Source organism: Aphelocoma coerulescens, chromosome 1, assembly GCF_041296385.1.
Source record: "Aphelocoma coerulescens isolate FSJ_1873_10779 chromosome 1, UR_Acoe_1.0, whole genome shotgun sequence".
Classification (NCBI taxonomy): Eukaryota; Metazoa; Chordata; class Aves; order Passeriformes; family Corvidae; genus Aphelocoma; species Aphelocoma coerulescens.
This window is the reverse complement of record NC_091013.1, coordinates 113,824,882-113,845,634: the sequence shown is the minus strand read 5'-3', so window position 1 is coordinate 113,845,634 and position 20,753 is coordinate 113,824,882. Positions and strand designations below refer to the sequence as shown.

Sequence of the window (20,753 nt, the reverse complement as noted above, 5' to 3'; positions counted from 1 at the left end):
TTCACACGCCAGACAAACGAGTCCATCCTGACCTGGCTGCTCCGCATTTGGGATGCTGCAGCCAATGACACCATTCTGGACGGAAGTGAGGCCAGGCAGCTGGGATCTCTGTCCCGGGATGTGGTCATTGACCAGGGGATCGGGAGAACCCAAGAAACTCTCAGCCTCTGGCGGCGACTGCTTACAAGTGTCAGGGACAGGTACCTTTGTAAAGAAGACCTCCAGGTGCACCAAGGGAAATGGAGCACAATGGAACAAGGTATCCGGTGCCTGAGGGAATTGGCTGTGCTGGAGATCATTTTCTCAGAAGACGAGAGATTTCCTAAGAGCCCAGATGGTGTCCAGTGCACGTCACAGATGTGGTTGAGGTTCGCACGCCTTGGACCAGAGATATACTCCCGTTACCTGGCAACGCTGCAATGGAGGGAAGGTGAGGACAGGGTGGGCGTCTTGGTGAACAAACTGAGGATTTACGAGGACACCGTCACAGCCCCGTTTCGCACCCATGTCTCATCCGTGGAAACAAGTCTTTCAGCTGAGCAAGTCCGGAGTTTGATTGAAGAAGGCCATCAGAAATTGAAAAAGGAACTTAAGGAAGAGATTTACCAGATCTCGCCAGAACCAACAAGAGTCTCTGCCATTAGGAGCCGGCGTCCCCCAACCAGGGAGAGAGGATACACCCCACGAGGTAATCTCTGGTTTTTCCTTCAGGAACATGGAGAAGACATGAGTAAGTGGCATGGAAAACCCACCTCCTCCTTAGCAGCCAGGGTACGTGAACTAAAAAGAGGGACAACTACCACAAGAAGCGCATCTAGAGTCAACATTGCTCCGGTCTCTCACACACAGAACTCCAGACGATACCAGAATGATAGTATGACTGATCCTCTTGAAGGGACCTCAGGAACATATTCACCGGAAGGGAGCAACATGCACCAGAACCAGGAATAGAGGGGCCCTGCCTCTAGCCAGGTAGAGGAAAGGGATAATCGGGTCTTTTGGACTGTGTGGGTCCGATGGCCTGGCACAGCTGACCCACAAAAATACACGGCTTTGGTTGACACAGGTGCTCAATGTACTCTGATGCCATCAAGGTATGTGGGGGCAGAACCCATTTCCATTTGTGGGGTGACGGGAGGATCCCAGCAGCTGACTGTACTGGAAGCTGAAGTGAGTTTAACTGGGAACGAGTGGCAGAAACACCCCATCGTGACTGGCCCGGAGGCCCCGTGCATTCTCGGCATAGACTATCTCAGAAATGGATATTTCAAGGACCCAAAAGGACATCGTTGGGCTTTTGGGATAGCTGCTGTGGAGACAGAAGATATCAGACAACTGAGTACATTGCCTGGCCTCTCAGATGACCCATCTGCCGTGGGACTGCTAAGAGTTGAAGAACAACAGGTACCAATTGCCACAGCAACAGTACACCGTCGGCAATACCGCACAGACAGAGACTCTGTGGTTCCCGTCCATGAGATGATTCGTAAACTGGAGAGCCAAGGGGTGGTCAGCAAGGCCCATTCACCTTTCAACAGCCCTATATGGCCAGTGCGTAAGTCCAACGGAGAATGGAGACTGACGGTGGATTACCGTGGCCTGAATGAAGTCACACCACCATTGAGTGCTGCTGTGCCGGATATGTTGGAACTTCAGTACGAGCTGGAGTCCAAAGCAGCGAAGTGGTACTCCACTATTGACATTGCCAATGCCTTCTTCTCCATTCCTTTGGCAGCAGAATGCAGGCCCCAGTTTGCTTTCACTTGGAGGGGTGTGCAATACACCTGGAACCGACTGCCCCAGGGGTGGAAGCACAGTCCCACCATTTGCCATGGACTGATCCAGACTGCACTGGAAAAGGGTGAGGCCCCAGAACATCTGCAATACATCGACGACATCATCGTGTGGGGAAACACAGCAAAGGAAGTATTTGAGAAAGGAGAGAAAATCATCCAGATTCTCCTGGAAGCTGGCTTTGCCATCAAAAGGAGCAAAGTCAAGGGACCTGCCCAAGAGATCCAGTTCCTGGGAGTAAAGTGGCAAGATGGACGACGTCAGATTCCCACCGAGGTCGTCAACAAGATCACTGCGATGTCTCCACCGACCAGCAAGAAGGAAACACAAGCTTTCCTAGGCGCCATAGGTTTTTGGAGAATGCACATTCCTGAGTACAGCCAGATCGTGAGCCCTCTCTACCTGGTTACCCGCAAGAAGAACGATTTCCACTGGGGCCCCGAACAGCAGCAAGCCTTCACCCAGATCAAACAGGAAATCGCTCATGCGGTAGCCCTTGGCCCAGTCAGGACAGGACCAGAGGTGAAGAATGTGCTCTACTCTGCAGCCGGGAGCCATGGTCTGTCCTGGAGCCTCTGGCAGAAGGTGCCTGGTGAGACTCGTGGCCGACCACTGGGATTCTGGAGCCGAAGTTACAGAGGATCTGAAGCTAACTATACTCCCACAGAGAAGGAAATCTTGGCCGCCTATGAAGGAGTCCAAGCTGCCTCGGAGGTAATCGGCACAGAGGCACAACTCCTCCTGGCACCCCGACTACCAGTGCTGGGGTGGATGTTCAAGGGAAAGGTTCCTTCCACGCATCACGCCACTGACACCACATGGAGCAAATGGATTGCTCTCATCACACAGCGTGCCCGTATTGGAAACCCGAATCGCCCTGGGATTCTGGAAATTATAACAAACTGGCCTGAAGGTGAGACGTTTGGATTATCTTCTGAAGAAGAGGAAGAGCAAGTGACTCGTGCTGAGGAAGCCCCACCATATAATGAGCTACCGGAGACTGAAAGACGTTATGCCCTCTTCACTGATGGTTCCTGCCGAATTGTAGGCACTAACAGGAAGTGGAAAGCTGCAGTATGGAGCCCCACACGGCAAGTTGCACAAGCTACCGAGGGACAAGGTGGATCGAGTCAGGTTGCAGAGCTTAAAGCCGTCCAGCTGGCTTTGGATATTGCTGAACGAGAGAAGTGGCCGAGGCTCTATCTCTACACCGACTCGTGGATGGTAGCTAATGCTCTGTGGGGATGGCTGGTTCGCTGGAGAAAAGCCAACTGGCAGCGCAGAGGGAAACCCATCTGGGCCGCTGAGATTTGGCAGGACATCGCTGCCCGAGTAGAGAAGCTGGCCGTGAAGGTTCGACACGTGGATGCGCACGTACCCAAGAGTCGGGCTAATGAAGAACATCGCAACAACGAGCAGGTGGACCGAGCTGCCAAGGTGAAAGTATCACAGGTGGATCTGGACTGGCAGCACAAGGGAGAATTATTCCTAGCTCGTTGGGCCCATGATGCCTCTGGTCATCAGGGGAGAGATGCAACATACCAATGGGCCCGTGACCGAGGGGTGGACCTTACCATGGACAGCATTTCACAGGTCATCCACAGTTGTGAGACCTGTGCTGCAATCAAACAGGCCAAGCGGGTGAAGCCTCTGTGGTATGGTGGACGATGGTCAAAGTACAGGTATGGGGAAGCCTGGCAAGTTGATTACATCACCCTTCCCCAAACTCGCCAAGGCAAGCGCTACGTGTTGACCATGGTTGAAGCAACCACTGGATGGCTGGAGACCTACCCTGTGCCTCATGCTACAGCCCGGAACACCATCTTGGGCCTGGAAAAGCAAGTCCTGTGGAGACATGGCACCCCGGACAGGATCGAGTCAGACAACGGGACTCATTTTAAGAACAGCCTCATCAACACCTGGGCCAGAGAACACGGTATCGAATGGATATATCATATTCCTTATCATGCACCAGCTGCCGGAAAAGTTGAACGCTGCAATGGACTACTTAAAACCACCCTAAAGGCACTTGGTGGGGGGACCTTCAAAAATTGGGAAGTGAACTTAGCGAAGGCCACCTGGATGGTCAATACCCGAGGGTCCATCAATCGAGCTGGTCCTGCCGAGTCTGAACCCTTGCACACAGTGGATGGAGATGGAGTCCCTGTGGTACACCTGAGAGGTATTTTAGGAAAGACTGTTTGGATTAATCTCACCTCAGGCAAAGGCAAACCCATCCGTGGGATTGTCTTTGCTCAAGGACCTGGTTGCACTTGGTGGGTAATGCAAAAAGATGGGGAAACCCGTTGTGTACCACAGGGAGACCTAATCTTAGGTGAGAACGGTGTGTAGGGTTTCATTGTATATATATATATATGTATGTGTGTCTAGAGTTTAAGAAGGTATTGATTTGGGATGATGTAGATGGTAATAGAATAAGGGGTGGATAATGTCCTGGGTTGAGGTGTATTCTATTACCATCCTCATGAGCTGTTGAAATCAGGTGGGGCAGTGTCTTCCTTGCCTCCTCCCCCCAGACTATCTTTCTGTTAATGGCCCATCATTGTCCTGCTGCATGACTCAGAGATAACTCCCTCCGGACTATCTTCTGTTAACGAGCCTAATCAACACCTGGCCTCATGACTCATTACCCCATTGTGAGATGCTCCACCCAGAGGGAGGAACCAAGCATCCCATCATGGATATAACTGGGACTCTGAGCATCAAAGGGACTCCACTGGATTTCCAGAGGACAGGAGCTACACAGCCACCGCTGGATTTTCTGAGGAAGAGCAGACCCCTTCTACTACAGGATCACCACTTCAGAGGATTGCAGCCACCATTCCACCAGACTGCTACCACTACCCTGCCTAATAGGGACTCAGGTTGTATCTTGACTCTGTCAGTATTTTCTTTTACTTTCTTTTCCTTTACTTTAATTTCCATTAAATTGTTATTCTGACTTGGTGCCTCTCACTGGTTTGTTTTCAAACTAGCACACCCAGTCTATATTTGAGAACTAGCACAGTGATACAAAAAATTCACTTGCTTTTGACTGCTCTAACTACTGATGTTACAAATAGTCTTGCTTCAGGCTTCATATACAGAAGGCCAACATCATGGGGAAGAAAGAAAAGAACCAAAAAAAAAAAAAAAAAAAAAAAAAAAAAATCAACAAAACCAGCAACCCCTCTCACACCCCAAAGCAACATCACATTTGTTTGTGTATGGGAAGCTCTGTTCCGAGAGATTGGAACAAAACGTACGGCAAACCCAGTGCTTGCAGAAAGCCCTCGGAGCCCGTGCAGCACACGCTGCTCACACACAGCTGACGCTGGAAAATGATCCATGTGCTGCCTGGGAGCACATCCCACACCCCACTGTGCACGAACAGCAGGGCTTTTTGTGCCTCCTCCTGGCTCTGAAGTCAGATGTGGGACCTGGCCTTCAAAAAACACTGAGCTGAAATGTCTTTAAGTGAAGCTCAAGTGGAGGTGTTGGTGGGCAAGTGTGTTCCTGGTTTTGCTGCCTAGAACAGGCTATGAAAAATTGTTCAATATGAATAAATACCAACATGGGTATTATTGCAAGAGAGACTAAATCAAATTTTTTGCTCCAAAATTACAGAAACTGTAGACATTTAATGAAATAGATCATGACATCTCACAACATCTGTTTCAACACAGTGAGAAGCTGACTACTCCCCCTCACTGCTACAAGCAACATTTGCTAGCTCTGCCAGACAAGAAAGTTAGACAAGAAAGTAAATTTCTCATTTGTTCTCCCTCATATACTTACAGATGACTCAACCAAAAGTATTAAAATAGCAAATGGAGGTAAAAAGTAGAAGGTAGCTTTTCTACTGTGACTGTGCTTTTAAAGATGAGATAGAAAACCTATGCCCATTCTCTAAGCAAACACACCCCCAAAAACTCAGAAAAAAGCTTTGCTGGTGTGTGATCACACACAGATTCATGACTACAGAAGAAAAGGCAAAAGGATAGCAAAAAAGCTTGCTCTGCCCCATTCTCCATCTTGAATTTATGGTGTATATGTAGGCTTCATTTAATATCATTAAAATAGCCAATAAACCACATTATGCAAAAAAACCCCAACATTTAAAACACTAAATTGTAAGAGCAGAAAGGAAGGGGGGACTAAAATGATGTTATACCTTGCAGATGACAATACAGAAATGGAGTATGATGCAGCAAGAGTGGTAATACTGGTCTAGTGGGCAGAAAACCAGAAAAACCAAATGGAACTGCAGACAGAGAGAATATTTTGACCATTCCTTTGGGCAGACTACCTGCAAAGGCTGAAACATGAGGAAACTGGAGAAAAAAAAGCTTATGGCAAGAAGTTTGAACAGCGACAAGCAACTTTTAATCAGTCTTTAACATGACTAGTTTGACATCTATAAAAGGGACCTAGTTTCCCAAGGGCAGATCTTAGTATTTGCTGAAAAAATGAAAACCACTTAGCAATTCTGAAATTTTGTAGTTGAAATGGCTTGGGTGTGAACAAGGCTTTTAAAAACAAAGAATAAAAATAGGTTAAAGTATAGCAATCATTGGGAAAAAAATCCAACCAAACAAATGGAGAACAAGACAGGGAAAATTACATCAAGCAGGAGAAAGGTGAAAGAACAAACTCCATCAGAAAATGCTTAAATGACAAATTGATACATATCAGAGGAATGCATAAATTCTGATGGATTTCTGTTTAAAACAAACCCCAAAACTTTAGACTCTTTAAAATGCAGAGAGGAACAATGAGAATTTTCATTTAGAGATGCACAGTTGATCGTTATTTTGATTTGAAATATTGCTGAAAATAGAAACATTATAAAGCTCTTTTTGTTTTTCTTTTTTTTTTTTTTTTTTTTAACTTTGAGACCTTACTGAATTTGAAGAATGGAGTCATTTAGATGAGTTCCAACACATTCATTTACACATTTATATTAGTCTCTATCTGTATCACAGCATTAAAAGAGGGACTCACAGAACACAGGGTCTATCTGCATTTTCCTCCTACAGGTCACAAGAAATAACAATAAATTCTTTAAGCAGAAGCATAGAATAGACTATACTAAGGTTTCTAAACCAATTTCCATTCTACTTCAAGTTGTGTGTGGAGGGAATTGGCTAATAAAAAGTCTTACACACAAAATCCATTACAGGAAGGCTCATTTCCCCAAAAGTGGGTCAGAAACAATTTCAACCTTGTTAACGGGATGGGGAAATGACGACTGTTGAAACAAGCAATGAAAGAAAGAGATTTTAAAGTCTTTGTTTTGCACCCAACCCCTAAGTTGAACAAACAAATTTTAAGGGATCAAAGCTAGCCTATTATGAAGCATAAAACTATCTCTGCTGAGAACCATAAATTATGTATGGAGCAGGCATATTTACCAGTGCTGCTAGTAATGCAGAACATCTCTGAATGAGCACTGACTGCTGAATGCCTCATGTTCTTCTATGATGAATTATGCAGGAAGCTCCAACACAACTATGCTAAGGTGCTGGAGTTCACGTACAGGAGTGCTTGAGAGCCAGTGAGTAAGCACACAGGGACACAAAAATATTACCTTTTTCCTTTTTCTCAGGTCCAAAATTTTGTGAAGGGTAATTGCCACTAACACAAAAATAAATATACTCAAAAAGTCAGATACAATTATTGTCTTCTCCCCCTCCTTCCATTCTTTTTTTTTTCTTCTCACCTACCTCCCCTCACTACATCTCCCTTCTTTGAGTGATGCAGCTACGTAAAGCTTTGAAGTACTGATTGCAGTGATGCACTAAATTCCATGAACACAAAAAGGCATTTGAGAATTCAAAATCCAGCATGGTATGTTAATTTGAATTATTTCTCTACCATGAACAGTTCATTTTCAAAAAAATAATCTTTTGCTTCTTTCAAAATAACGATGGTTTGAGAACAGGCTCATTTATAGTAAAGACTCCAAAGAATCTGAAATCGTAGTGAAGTGTGGGGAGTGTCTACATGGCCCAATGAGGCACAATGCATCAGCTCTTCCCTGCTCCGAGGCAGTGAGATCCAGAAGCCATCTGCTCCACTTCTACCCATGTGCCTAGACTGCTTTGATGCACAGCTATGCCCTAGCTGTACTATTTCAGATTCAACACCTAAGTTAGCATCTCTCTGGTTATCTCACTGAACTCCACAAACTGGTGTGAGAGCAGAGATTTTTAGTAGGCACAGTCAAAACCAAGTGCAAGTTTTCCCATCCAAATTGGAAGCACATAAGGAGACAGCAGTCTGTCATCTGGCTCGTTCCAGAAGATTGGGAAACCAATCTGAAACCCCCCCACGCAGAGCCATTGAGAGCCTGCTGGGTTACCTGATACATGTGTGGACTCATGGTTGTGAGCAGTTCATTATTTCCTAAAACAGAGGGATGAAAGTCTATAGGCAAGCTCTCAGATTCAGCTAAAAATATGGTGAAATACACTTGATACTCAGCTTGCTTTAATATGGTACATCAGGAAAATACAAAGTGCAATTTTCCCCCAAATACTCAAAAACATTTCTGATTCCAACTAAAATATAGAATCATACCACAGAACGTTTTGGGCTGGAAGGGACCTTAAAGATTATCTGGTTCCAACCCCCTGCCATGGGCAGGGACACCCTCCACTAGACCAGGTTGCTCAAAGCCCCATCCAGCCTGGCCTTTAACACTTCCAGGGACAGGGCATCCACAGCTTCTCTCTGACAATAAAGAATTTCCTCCTAACATCTAATCTAAAACTACCCTCTTTCAGATTAAAGCCTAACTGGTCTTCCTTTTTTTTTTAAAAGGAGGGTTAAATTTTCTTTTTTTGCAGTCAGTGGGAACTTCACCACCCTGCCATGACTTCTAAAATACAATGACTTAGGCACTTCATCTGTCAGTACCCTTAGGACCCATGGATATATAAAAGTATTTTTCAGTCCTTGTGCTATTTGTGTTATCCAAAGCCTTTTCTATTTATTTACACTTCTACAGAAGTAAAAGTATATAATTTTCACCTTCTTTTAAAACTTAATACACTGGTTTAACACAGTGCATTTTTTCTAACTTCTCATTTAAAGCAGGTGGTTGAATTTTCAAATCTTCAGGGAAAAATATCCATCTTGGGCTGAAACTTTATCTGTCTCAATTCAGGAGAGAGGATTCTTTTTTTCTCTCTCTTTAAGAAAGTTATAAACCTCATCTTGAAGCCTTTGAAGATGAAATGTATTTTCCCTATGCTCCTAACTTCAGCAATGGCCTAGAGACTTAACAGGAAAGTAGGTCATTAGAGTCCCAGATACTTTCTTTGACACAGCTAAATGACATTTCTCCTGGAATCCAAATGTCATTTTTGCCCTTTATTCTTAGAAAAATAGATGTCAATCCCCACTAGAAAACACCGTGATCATTACTTTTTGATAGAAAATTTAAATCAATGGAAAATAAAATAAGTTGGAGGCACTGCTTCTCTTCAGCTTCTGTTTCATATCAATTTCTTAGGCTTCCTGGGCTGCCCAAGTCTCTCTCAGCTGCTGTTGAAGATTGAATCTAAAGGTATCGAAGGCAGCATCTGTGCATTTTGGAGGCTCACGGAGTTCAGGATCCAAAAAAAATTCTGCTTAGTTTCATGCTGATTTAGAGAAAAAGCAAACCTATTTTAGTGAACTTCCACGGTACAATCTGACTTCACACTCTAACACATCCAACAGCCATACAAAACCTAATGACTACGTTACCATACTCTAGATAAGGGAACAGCAATGGCTGAAACACAAAGCTCAACAGGTTTAAATCTAAACGGCTAAATTCAATCACAAGCCACTAGCTGAGAAGCCTTGTCTGTCCTTTACCTGGCATCCTCTTGGCTCCAGCCCACATCTCTCCTTCAGCATAGCAGTTCCTCCTCTAAGAATCCCCACTTCTCCCACACACATCTTAAGCACGGCTGCGAAATGTTTCAGATTGACTGGTGTTTTGTGTTTTTCTATTATGCTCCCCCAGGATACACAATTTACATCTAATAGAAGCTCACATCACACACTCAAGGAAACAAAGCAGAGAGAAACAGGGAAACAGTGTGTTTGTAAAATAATTTGCCATGAACAGCCCAGCAAGTTCCATGACAGAGACCTCTTTAGCCACAAGGCTTTAACACTTGAATGACACAAGTGACAGAACACTGAAAGTGAAAAAAAAGCCCACCAGAACTCCTTGGCCAGTGGGAGGCCAGGGGATGGCTTACCAGAAAAAAATTCTGAAATTCAAATCACTATGGAAGCTGGAAGATCTGGGCACTAGAAATATGGTTTAGTTTAACTGATATGTAAAATTTCTATAAGCACTTAATTAAAAATGCTTTCCCATTTAATTCAGTGCCATCTTCCTCCTTTCAGGAGTTCCTTCCTGCCATCATCCTTCACAGAGGCCTCAAGTACATCACACTCTTGTTTCACCTTCTTTTCTGTAACAAACTTTGACAAGAATCCAGGGAAAGGGTTAGGACAACCCTGTCTCATGAAAAAACAGGAGGATACTGACTCTGTTTTCCTAGGAAGTAACTTGAGATATTAGAGAAGAAACAACCAACAGGTAAAATTCTAAGACATTAAAAGGCCTCTTTTCTGCCCCAAGCATGGAGAAGGCATCTTAAAGCCAATCTATTCAGGAGAAACACTATGTAAAGATCATAACAGATTCCTTTATTGCCAATGAGAGAGGCAGAGGGACTCTGTTACACTTATATTGTAACTCAACACTATATTATGCTTTATACTTCTGCAACTTTTGTTCCACAATTCAAAAACTTACATTTTCAAGTCAATACACCCTCTTAGCCATAATCTTGCACCCTGACAAGCCAAGTAAATGACCCGACATAGAAAATGTTCATCTCTGCTGGTCACTGGAACAGGTGTTGAGCTCCCCACGACACTACACCAAGCTGCTGACAGAGTAACAAGTTGTGCCTCTACAGGAGCAGCAAGTCTGGTACTGAGTGTTGCTGCACATATTCAAAGAGGAAAAAAAAAAAATAAAAATCATTCCCTGGCTGTCATGGATCACTGTGAGAACAGGGAGCATTCCCGAGTGTCAAGAATTCCCAAGGGAAAGCTTTTATAATGTAAAATAATGCTGTGAATGCCTGGAGGAAAAAAAAAGAAAAAAAAAAAAGAGAAAAATACATAATAATTTTTAAGTACATCAATAAGGCACTGACAAGGTAGAGAGTGTGACCAACAAGCAAACAAAAGAATTATGGAATAGGATTTACAGTATCTGCAGCAGATTGGAATGCTATGGAAGATGGACATAAGGCACTTCAGGAATTAAATGTAAAATGTTTCAAAACCCAGGAAATGTCCAATAAAGTCTTTTAAGGTACACAGCTAGGACCAATACAATTCTGCTTGTACACAGCACAGTTATTGTATGTACTCAGGATACAGATGAAGTACCTACATGACTACAAAGTTAATGAAAAAATGACCAGCAGAAAATCATAAGAAAAATGCAAAAACTCACTTATCAGGAAATTATTATCTATATAGTATAAGTATAATTTATGAGAGATTAGAAATAATTATTCTTTTTGTATCACACTGCTTGCCTTTTAATCACCACTAAACAGCATTACATTTGCTAAATATCAGTGTCTTGACTAAAAAACCCCAGTTAACAAATCTACCACCAAGTCACCTTGTGTAGATTGGAAAGGATAAGTGAATTTGTTCCCTGGAAATGACCAGGAAGAGGTGAAATATAAAAGTATCATTCATACAGGAGAGGGCTGATACATCTCACAGAAAGTGCTGGACAACCTTTAGGACTGCAGTAATAGAAATGAGAAAAAATCCCCATGCACTTGGGGATTAAAAATTGAAACTTCAGCTATACCCTAGAATCTCATTAGCTGAGAACAACTGAGCAGGAAGAAGACACATTTTCTAATTTATCACTGGATGAGTATGAATGACCAATATGAAGCAGCTTCAAAGGAAGCAGTTATAAGACAGCTGAAGTATTTCTGGTAGATGTAGGAAGGCTGAATAGAAAAGACGGGGTGAATCCCAGGTAAAACACTGCAGACTATTCAGCTCACTTCAGTCAACAGCTGCCAATTCACGCTGGAAAAATATCATCCTGGAAGGAGAAGAGACTGAAAAATATCTGACTGTCTACCAAAATGAAGACTGGGAGAAGAAATTATAGTTATGTGTATTACTCACAGAGGGAAAAAAAATTACATGGGAGAAGATGTTTATAATTAAAGATAATCTTGACAAAAGAAAAACGTTATGTGAATATGCTGCTTCTGGAAATTAGAACAGTACACCTGACAATTGTAAGGAAAGGGTTCAGAATTTCCCTAATGAAATAACCAGCTGAGGAGGAAGACAAACCAAAACCAAATCAACCAACCAAAACTAAACAAAGACCAACAAATCCACAAAAAAACCTAGTCCACAGCCTTTCAGAAGAATGAAGACATGGAGGAAATATGTGATACCTATAGAGACTGGTCTTGATGATCAAGAATACCTCTTACAGCTGTTCATGTTCCTGAATACCATGCACAATTTGCTTTTTAAAAACAGCCAAAGGGCTTGAATACTATACCTCAAGAATTCAAGCACATTCACATATTTTGCAAAACATGTTAACATCTTTCAGGTAAGACTGACACAGCTTTACAGCCAAAATCTCTGATATGACATCTCATTTTGAGGAATTGTCATGGGAAATAATGCTTCGCTCTTCACAGAAGCATTAAAGAAAGTAGAATTTATTTTTAAAACTGTAAAGTTATTAAAATAGTTGTCACTAACCTACACAAATGACTGGATACATTTTGGAAGACATTTAGATCAGATCAAGATGGCAGCTGAACACAGGAGAACTATTTACAAGAGAGCATGTAGTGACAGAACAAGGGGGAATGGCTTCAAATTGAAAGACAGTAGGTTTAGACCATTTATTAGGGAGAAATACTTTACTGTGAAGAGTACCTTGGAAGCATATTTCTCTGACACTAGACCTTGCTGGTGTCCCAAACCCCAGAAACTTATCTCAACAGAGCTCCAAGGCCCACTTCTCCTCCTGGGCTTTTGAAGACAGAAAAAGCCAAAGATCAAGGGAATTCTATCATGTCTGCTCTGGAAAAGCATTTTTACTAGTCTGCTTTCTGGGGAATATTTATTGTTGGGGTGGGAAGGGTAGTCCATTACGATAATGATGACAAAAATTAAATTCTGTAAGAGAAGCTCAACCATGGGAGGGAAGCCCATTCATTCTATTCATTTCTGTACATAACATTATCTGAAAAGAATGTTGAATTATTATCTCATTAGTTTTATACACTTGTAAATTCCTAAAATGCAAATGGACATTAATGCAGGGATTGATATTCTCCATTTCTGAGCTGCTACTTGGGAAGCATCAGCTGACACACTTTACATTCTGGGAAATCTATGATGAATAAACACAATAAATACTACTCCCCAAAACAAATGAAAACAGCTGCTTCTGAAGGAAATTAAGTAATGAAACAAAGGGATTTCCAGTGACAAACATTTTTAATGAAAAGGGAAACTACACAAAAATCAAAAAAATTCTACCTTGAAAAACTTGCAGTTCTGTAGAATTGCTTCTACATCCAACTGAAATAAATCCTTTTTCTCCTGACACACCCACCCACAGCACATATTAATGTATGCATATAGAAATAAGAATAACTGTTCGAAAAAACACACAAAGAGGAAAGTCACCCCTCACAAAAGAAAAAAAAAAAGGGCTGCAGTATTCTCAGGAACAGTTAACAAAAGCAGAGCGAGGCTGTGGGAAACCAGTTGGATGCATTCTATGTGCACAGATACCTAAATCAGGAGTTTATAGTCTTACCTTTGCTTACACCATTTAAACCAGCACAATGAGGGAAGCCAAAGTTTGGCAAACTGACAGTGACTTCTGTAAGACACATGGGGACCTGCAAAACCTGGGAAGAACATCCACTGCTGGCTGCTCCAAAGGCTGACTGCACTATTCCTTTCCACCGCCCTCTTTCCAGTGTTTCCCTCCCTCCTGACAGCTACACTCTATTTTATTTTGACCTCCTTAATTCCCTTGCTCATTTCCCTTTGAAGGATTTTTGTCAAGTTGCAGCATTTTAAAGATTTTTATCATATTCTTTAAGCTTAGAAGACTGCCAAGTTGGAATCATGACTTTTAGCTAGTAGGTCTCTAGGGAGCCCATGAACAGAATGCTGAAACAACAAATGAAAAGATCCAACATTTACAGTGTTTTGGGTGTTTTTTTAATTACTAAATCTTGCTAATCTATCAGCTAATCTATTTTGCTTTGAGATCTGATTTCAAAGAATCATAGACTCATAGAATCAGGACCCTAAAAAGGAAAACCTGAGATTTTTTTTTCTTTCCTGAGGTGCTGATACTGACATACTTTGAGTTGCATCAATCTGTGAAGAACAGGAACAGACTTGTTCATCTGTTTAGCTTTCTGGGAGCCAGCAATAGCTTCCAAAACATAAATGGCAGAGGTTCCTTCTGAAATTTGCAATAATTTGCAACACTCCAAAGAGCTTTGGTTCCTGTGCATGAGCTGAGAAGCTGCATAAAGACAACATGATGTTGCTAGCTAGTTTTTTGTAAGAGATGAACTTGACTTTATGAGCTTAACAGAGTTGGGTCTTCTGCACTCGGGTGAGTAGTGATTGAGGATGTTAATTCAGAATCAACAGCTTAAGATGCATGGTAGACAAACACTGAGTATTTCTCTCTCCATCTCTAAGGACCCACCAGACCTTGTGGTCAACAGATCAACGTGAATCATCCCATGACCATCTCTAATCACACCAGATTTTTTGAAATAGTAGTGTACGAACAGCACAGGAACAAAAATCCCTCCAAAGCACTCTGCTCAAGTGTTTTCCACTACCTTTTCTTTATAGGCAGCCTATAATTAAAATGTGAGGAAGATCTGAAGTTATTAGCCCTTGAAAGAATCCCAGAGGAATGCTGAGCATAATGCTTATTTAACAAAGAACTAGAGATACTTATGAAACTATAATAGCACACATGAGAAAGTCTTAGCTAATTTAGGCCTATATGCCTGAACCAAGAAACCAAGTTAGAATTAATATAAAACCACAAATGGTAGCAGTGATGGTGAATCCTCAGCCATTTAAACACTGTGTGTTTCACTGACCACTAAAGTAAAATAAATTCTCTGAAAATCTGATCTCATACAGAGATTTAAGGAACAAATCTTGAGATCTGTCTTAATGTGGAGAATCAGTATAAGTCCTCTGGTTTTCAAAAGAGCATTTGAGGAAAAAAAAATCCTTATATTTAAAACACTTTTTCCACTTCCTTTGGTTATAAAAGCTCACTGGAACAAAACCAAGCCTGAAAGCCTGAAAGAAAAGCCTGTATTTTCAAAAGGGTCTGTAACTATCCACAGAAAAATAAAAATCAGTGACCATGGGTTTAACCTGTACACCAACTGTTATCTTTTCTCTTGTATTTAAGTATTATCATCAAATCCCTTTTCTCTATAAGAAGAAAAAAAAAAAAAAAACAAACTTCTATAGAAGTTGAGAAATTTAGATATTTGGGACAAAGAAGTTGACAACCTGCCTCAGAGCAGCAGCTCCAACCAACTGCCACATATTAGGCACTCATGCCCAACAATTCCACAGAACATATAAAATACGATGAACACATCCTGGGAACTCACTATATCCTTTTGATTGTGCCTAAATCAACTGTCTAGACTCTAAAGCAAAGTGTTTTGTCTGACTGGAACCTGACAAATTACTTAACTGAGCCAGCACACAGCAATATGAGTCTGAGATGCAATGCAATGCCTTTGGAAATTCTTTGCAGATAGTCATAAGGGCTCAATGCTCAAAACCATGACCAGATTTACAGCAGTACATCCATTCAAATAGCAAATAAAGCAACCACATTTCCAGCAGAGCTCTATTCAAGTATGGTAAGCTCTCCTAATACACTGCTTTTGACAATCTCACATGCTTAACATCCATATGAGTGCAGACAAATTGGGGGGGGGGGGAAATTAAAATGCAATCAGAATTTGTATTAACCATCGTGGAGGGAAGAGTATCCTATCTGAAAGTTGGGGAATAAGAACTGACAAAATGCTTTGGTCAATGATAGCCAGGTCCACCTCAGATTGGAACAACCTCCCTGGAGTTCCTCTCCAACAGCTGTGCTGCACTTCCCAAGCGTGAAAACAAGCACTATCCTTATTCCATCCCAAATTCTTCTGTACTGGCTAAAAAACCATTTAGTCAATGAATGACTGACATGTTTGCTCAGTGTAGATGCCTTTCAAATAAAAAGCACATGTTGACAGCAACAGCCTGACCCTACAGATCTCATTTCAGGGGGGCTTCGTGCTTTCCTTTGCTATTTCTGGGCTGTTAGAGCAGCTCTATTCCATAATGACTTGCAAGTTTAGTGAGTGTGTTATACTATCACAACTGTTAATAGTGGGTTTTTTACATCTGTTCTGGAAAATATAATAAAATACTTTTAAAATAGGCTTGTCAAACTTCTACCTCCAGTGCTGCTATCTAAAAAATTAAAAGCTGATTCATGTTTTCTGTGTCCTAGCAGGACTTGGGACCTTGAATGGCAAAAGGATTGTGGCGGGAACTACAATGGTGAGCGTTTGGACTGTGTACACACAACATTGTGCAAAAATCTCAGCTCCCTCAATACTGAAAAGATCTTACAGATGCTAGGGCCACGTATTTCCCAAGTATAATTACAAAGGGTAAAGGGCAGTCAGCAACTTTGTTAAGAACTATTATCATCATTACAATTCCAGCTTTTTCCCCCTGAGGATCAGCTGGAGTTTGTAAGGAAAATAAAAAAATAGGACAGTAACGTATTTTGTGAATCTTCTAAAAAACTTTAGAACGCAGGCAGCTGCTTTGTCTCCCAAATCTCTTTGGACAAATGGCATAAATATAATATACTTAAACACGTATGCATGATTTTTTGACAGTCTAACATACTTATAATGTTTTATGTTATCGAATGGAAAACTCAACTGTGAAATAATCTAGTAGTTTGATGTAATGTGAACTTTGTAATTTAAGAGGATATTAAAAAGTTCAACAAAACCCAACACAATTTTAGATTTAAACCTTCACAGTCCTTCTGCACTCTTAACATGATCATTTTAAAAAACTTTTCACTTCCAAAACTTTGTTTTTGTTTTGTTTTTTTTGTTTCTCTGTGGACCATCTTCACAGACAAGCATGAAATTTTGTTCTACACCACCACTTTCTTCCTCATCAGAAATGCTGAATATGAGAAAACTCTGACCCTTAACGTCCACAAGAAATCATGGAGGAAAACTAAAATCCGCATGTTTCAGCCTCACAAGTTTAACCAGCGGACAGGATTTAATCCTTGGAGGAACGCACTGGACCTCGGGCTTTATACACTGGAAGCAGTGAGTAAACTACAGGGGAAGAAATACCAAAGAGACATTAAAGGAATGGTTATTAAGCTTAGACTGGCTTTGTTGTTCTCTCTGAAAGAACAATCGCTTATAAATACTAAAGGTGCTTTTAATACCTTAAAGCGACATATGAAAATTCCACCTTTAGAAGTTGAAACTGTATTTTGAATAACATCATAAGATTTTACAAAGAGCTCCTCTACTTCAATAGCACTAGAACAGCTGAAATATTTCAATTGGGCTTCAGATCCCTCTATGCTACTACAACAGTCTTGGCAAGCTTTTTAAAATGACCTTGTAGTAAAGGTGGAATATGACAGGTTTTTATTTCTACATGTCTCAGGGGTGAAAGCTTATAACCATAAATAAATGCTCTTCCAAACCACTGATTTATGGAGTTTCCCTAGGCTCTATATTGGATTCACACTTTCAACATCTATACACTTCCACCTGTTCACAATTTTTGCCATAATATGTTGCAGAGTGTCATTTTTGCAGACGACACCCTGAGTTATCTATTCCTCAATAAAAAAATAAAAAAACAACAGCAAAGCTAATGCCTGACTGATGTCAATAACTGAATAGCTGAGAACTGTGTGAATATAATGCAAATAAGACAAATAGTAGTGTTTGGGTCTCCTTGGTGTACATTTATTTCATCCTTCTCCTTACGTGGACAGCTGCTGTGTTACTGACTTGATTCTATGATAATTTTCTGAATGAGAAATATGCTTGGATAATTACATCTTACTGAAGAAAGGACTTAAACTGGTAGGTTTAGACCCTGTAGATCTCTCAATTTTGTGGACAAGTTCTGGCTAACACAATTTCTCCTAGTCTGTATGGTTTTCAGTCAAAACTATAGAATGAATGAAACCTATTCTTTACCTATATATTTACAAATACACTTATGTAGAACATGCACAATAAACTTTATCACATGCTGCAATAAAATCAAAGGGATGGCTGGGTAGAACACAACCAATGATGAAGATCTGGTGAAGCCTTGAGGAAAAAAAACCTGATTCCCAACGAAAAGATAACATGAGCAATTGCACTGCTATCCAGGCAATAACAGAGTATATTGGTACAACATTTCTTCACACGATCCCCTCCTGACTTAAGCTTCAAATAAGCTGATACCAATTTCATTGACATAATGAGAACAAACAAAATAAATCAAGTGAATAAAGTCCAGAGTGATCTTTGCCTCCTGGATAAGATGTTTTTAGACAGTGCATCAACTGCTATGATGATTTATATTACAGACTGAGATGTATGCCTTAAGTAGCATTGTTAAAGCTAAATTTAATCTTGTTTCTGAAGGAGAAGCAGTCTCCTCCTTTAAAAGTAAGGCAGAAACAATATACCTCTGCATTTGTAGAAGAAATGACTGAAAGAAAAAAATTGTTTTTCTGTGGTACTCAAAAATAAACAGATTTTCTTTGGGATACAGATGCAATACAAGTCAAGAAAAAGAAGCAACTCAAAAATCCCCTGGATATCCAACAGGCTACAAAAAATAGTCCCGTTATATCCAGCTTGTGAGGCAAGTAAGATAGAGTTCAAGGCACTCAGTACTTAAAAACGGTAATGCTAAAATAGAAAGAGAGTTTGAAGGTATCTCCCATCAAAAGGTCATCCCCTAGAACCACCAGAATTACAGCTTTTATGACAGTTTTTGAGAGAGAATAGAGCATTGTGTGGGTACTACAGCAGTACTTTGCTATGAGAAGCAGTGGCACTATGATACAAAAGGTATTTCCCCTAAGAAAAAAATTAAAAATAGAGCTTCACCCTCAGCTAAAATGGGGGAAAGAAGCATGGCAGAAATTGGTACCAATCCAACACATGTTTATACAGATTGGATAGTAGGAATCCTGCAATATTAAAGAAGTCACATCTTCCCCTCTGCAAAAAGTCTCCTCTTGGGGACTTAGAAATCTTCTTGGAAATGTCACCATTTCTAATCTGTGGGCCACAGGAGTCTTATGAACAGGAAGGAATGTTGTACTTCTCAACTAGCAGATGATAACATCTGGAGGGCTTGCTTTCCCCTCCTGCAATAGATGTTGGCCTTTATATTTTTTTCTTTATAAGAAGTTGCCATTGTCATCCTCAGTATTCCCAACAGAAGAAAAAAAGTAAAAACAACAAAAAGTGCCATCAAACAAACAAAAACCCAACAAACCCCACAACCAAATTTATCATAAATTCCAATTTACACTTTGTAGGGTTAAAAGCCAATTGCCTAACTACAGGGGGTTTGGGACAGCTCTGACAACACCTTTTTCATAGCAGATGACACAATGTGTATCAAAGTGAAAATGAGGAGCACAGAACTCCATTCCTCAACTAATTACATTTGAATGAAGACACTTGTCCCTCTCTTCTACTTGCTGGCTGAAAATTGCTATGTCATTAGCAGATCTGGTAAGACCACTGAGGCTGGAAACAATGTTAACTGCTGCCAGAAGATAGCTGCAACAATATTGTTCCAAAATTGTCCCAATAGCCCTTCTTAAGAGGTCATGTAGTCTTCAATGTGGTGCTCTGCTAGAGGAAATGTTCATTTACAGAGATCGAGTTAAAGAAATCTCAGCTTGTGCATTAAGAAATGGTCCTTAAAATATACATGCACTGAAAAAAAACTCCAATAGTCTGAGATTTTCAGGTGGCATCTTCAGTTTCTGCGCTATCAAATTAACTGCCATAAGTGACCATTTTCATGTTCCATTTTGCCCCCTACCCTGTTAAATCCTTCTGAACCAGACTTCTTGGAATCGTCCCAAGTATTCTCTCCGTGAGTATTCTGTGGCAGCATCTGCCCAAGGTAGTCCAAAGGAAGATCTGCCTTTCTGTGCAAAACCCAAGTATTTGCCCTCTCTGGAGACCACAAAAAACTTCATGCAGCATCTTGTAGGCAATCAAAAGTCTAAACAAGAAAACCATGGTAAAATCAAGCAACCCTAGTGCAAATCTATCCTGAAGCTATAAAATCATTGAGATACTTCAATTTGACTGGAAGGCTCTGAGCAAACATATTTAAGTGGGTTTTCCTCTTGTGGTAGCTCAGTCCAAATGACCTGCAGACCAGATGACCTTTCAACCTAAATTGATTCTAAGTGCCACAAAGCAAGGATAAAGTAGAGAGTTCAACAGCTGCTTTACAGCACTTAATACAAGCAGTTTTCAACAAAGCCTGAGAAAATACTTTAGGAAATAGCATTGAATGCAATGTTTGAAAGGCTCTGGTGTTCAGCTTACAGACAATCCCACAAGGAGGAGGAGGGAAGTGGAGACCAGCAGGAGTTTGCTCATGCTAACAATGCACAAACAAAAGACAGGTGATCCCACAGAATGTCACTTAATAATGGGCTCTGGAACTCTCAGATCTTAGGGCAGGTGTGAGGTGAACTGTGCCTT

General features: G+C 41.1%; 1 protein-coding gene across 24 annotated transcripts in view; it reads right to left on the bottom strand.

The window, feature by feature from the left end:
* The window catches only part of CADM2 (cell adhesion molecule 2), a 589,213-nt gene that overhangs the window by 187,223 nt on the left and 381,237 nt on the right, over positions 1 to 20,753 (bottom strand). Inside the window, exon 1 of one of the 24 annotated variants that reach the window (XM_069025116.1) lies at positions 5,969 to 5,991. The exons of the other annotated variants lie outside the window; for them this stretch is intronic. The gene's annotated coding sequence lies outside the window, so the exon portion shown is untranslated. Of the gene's footprint in view, positions 1 to 5,968; positions 5,992 to 20,753 lie in introns of those variants that run through there. 24 annotated transcript variants of the gene reach the window in all.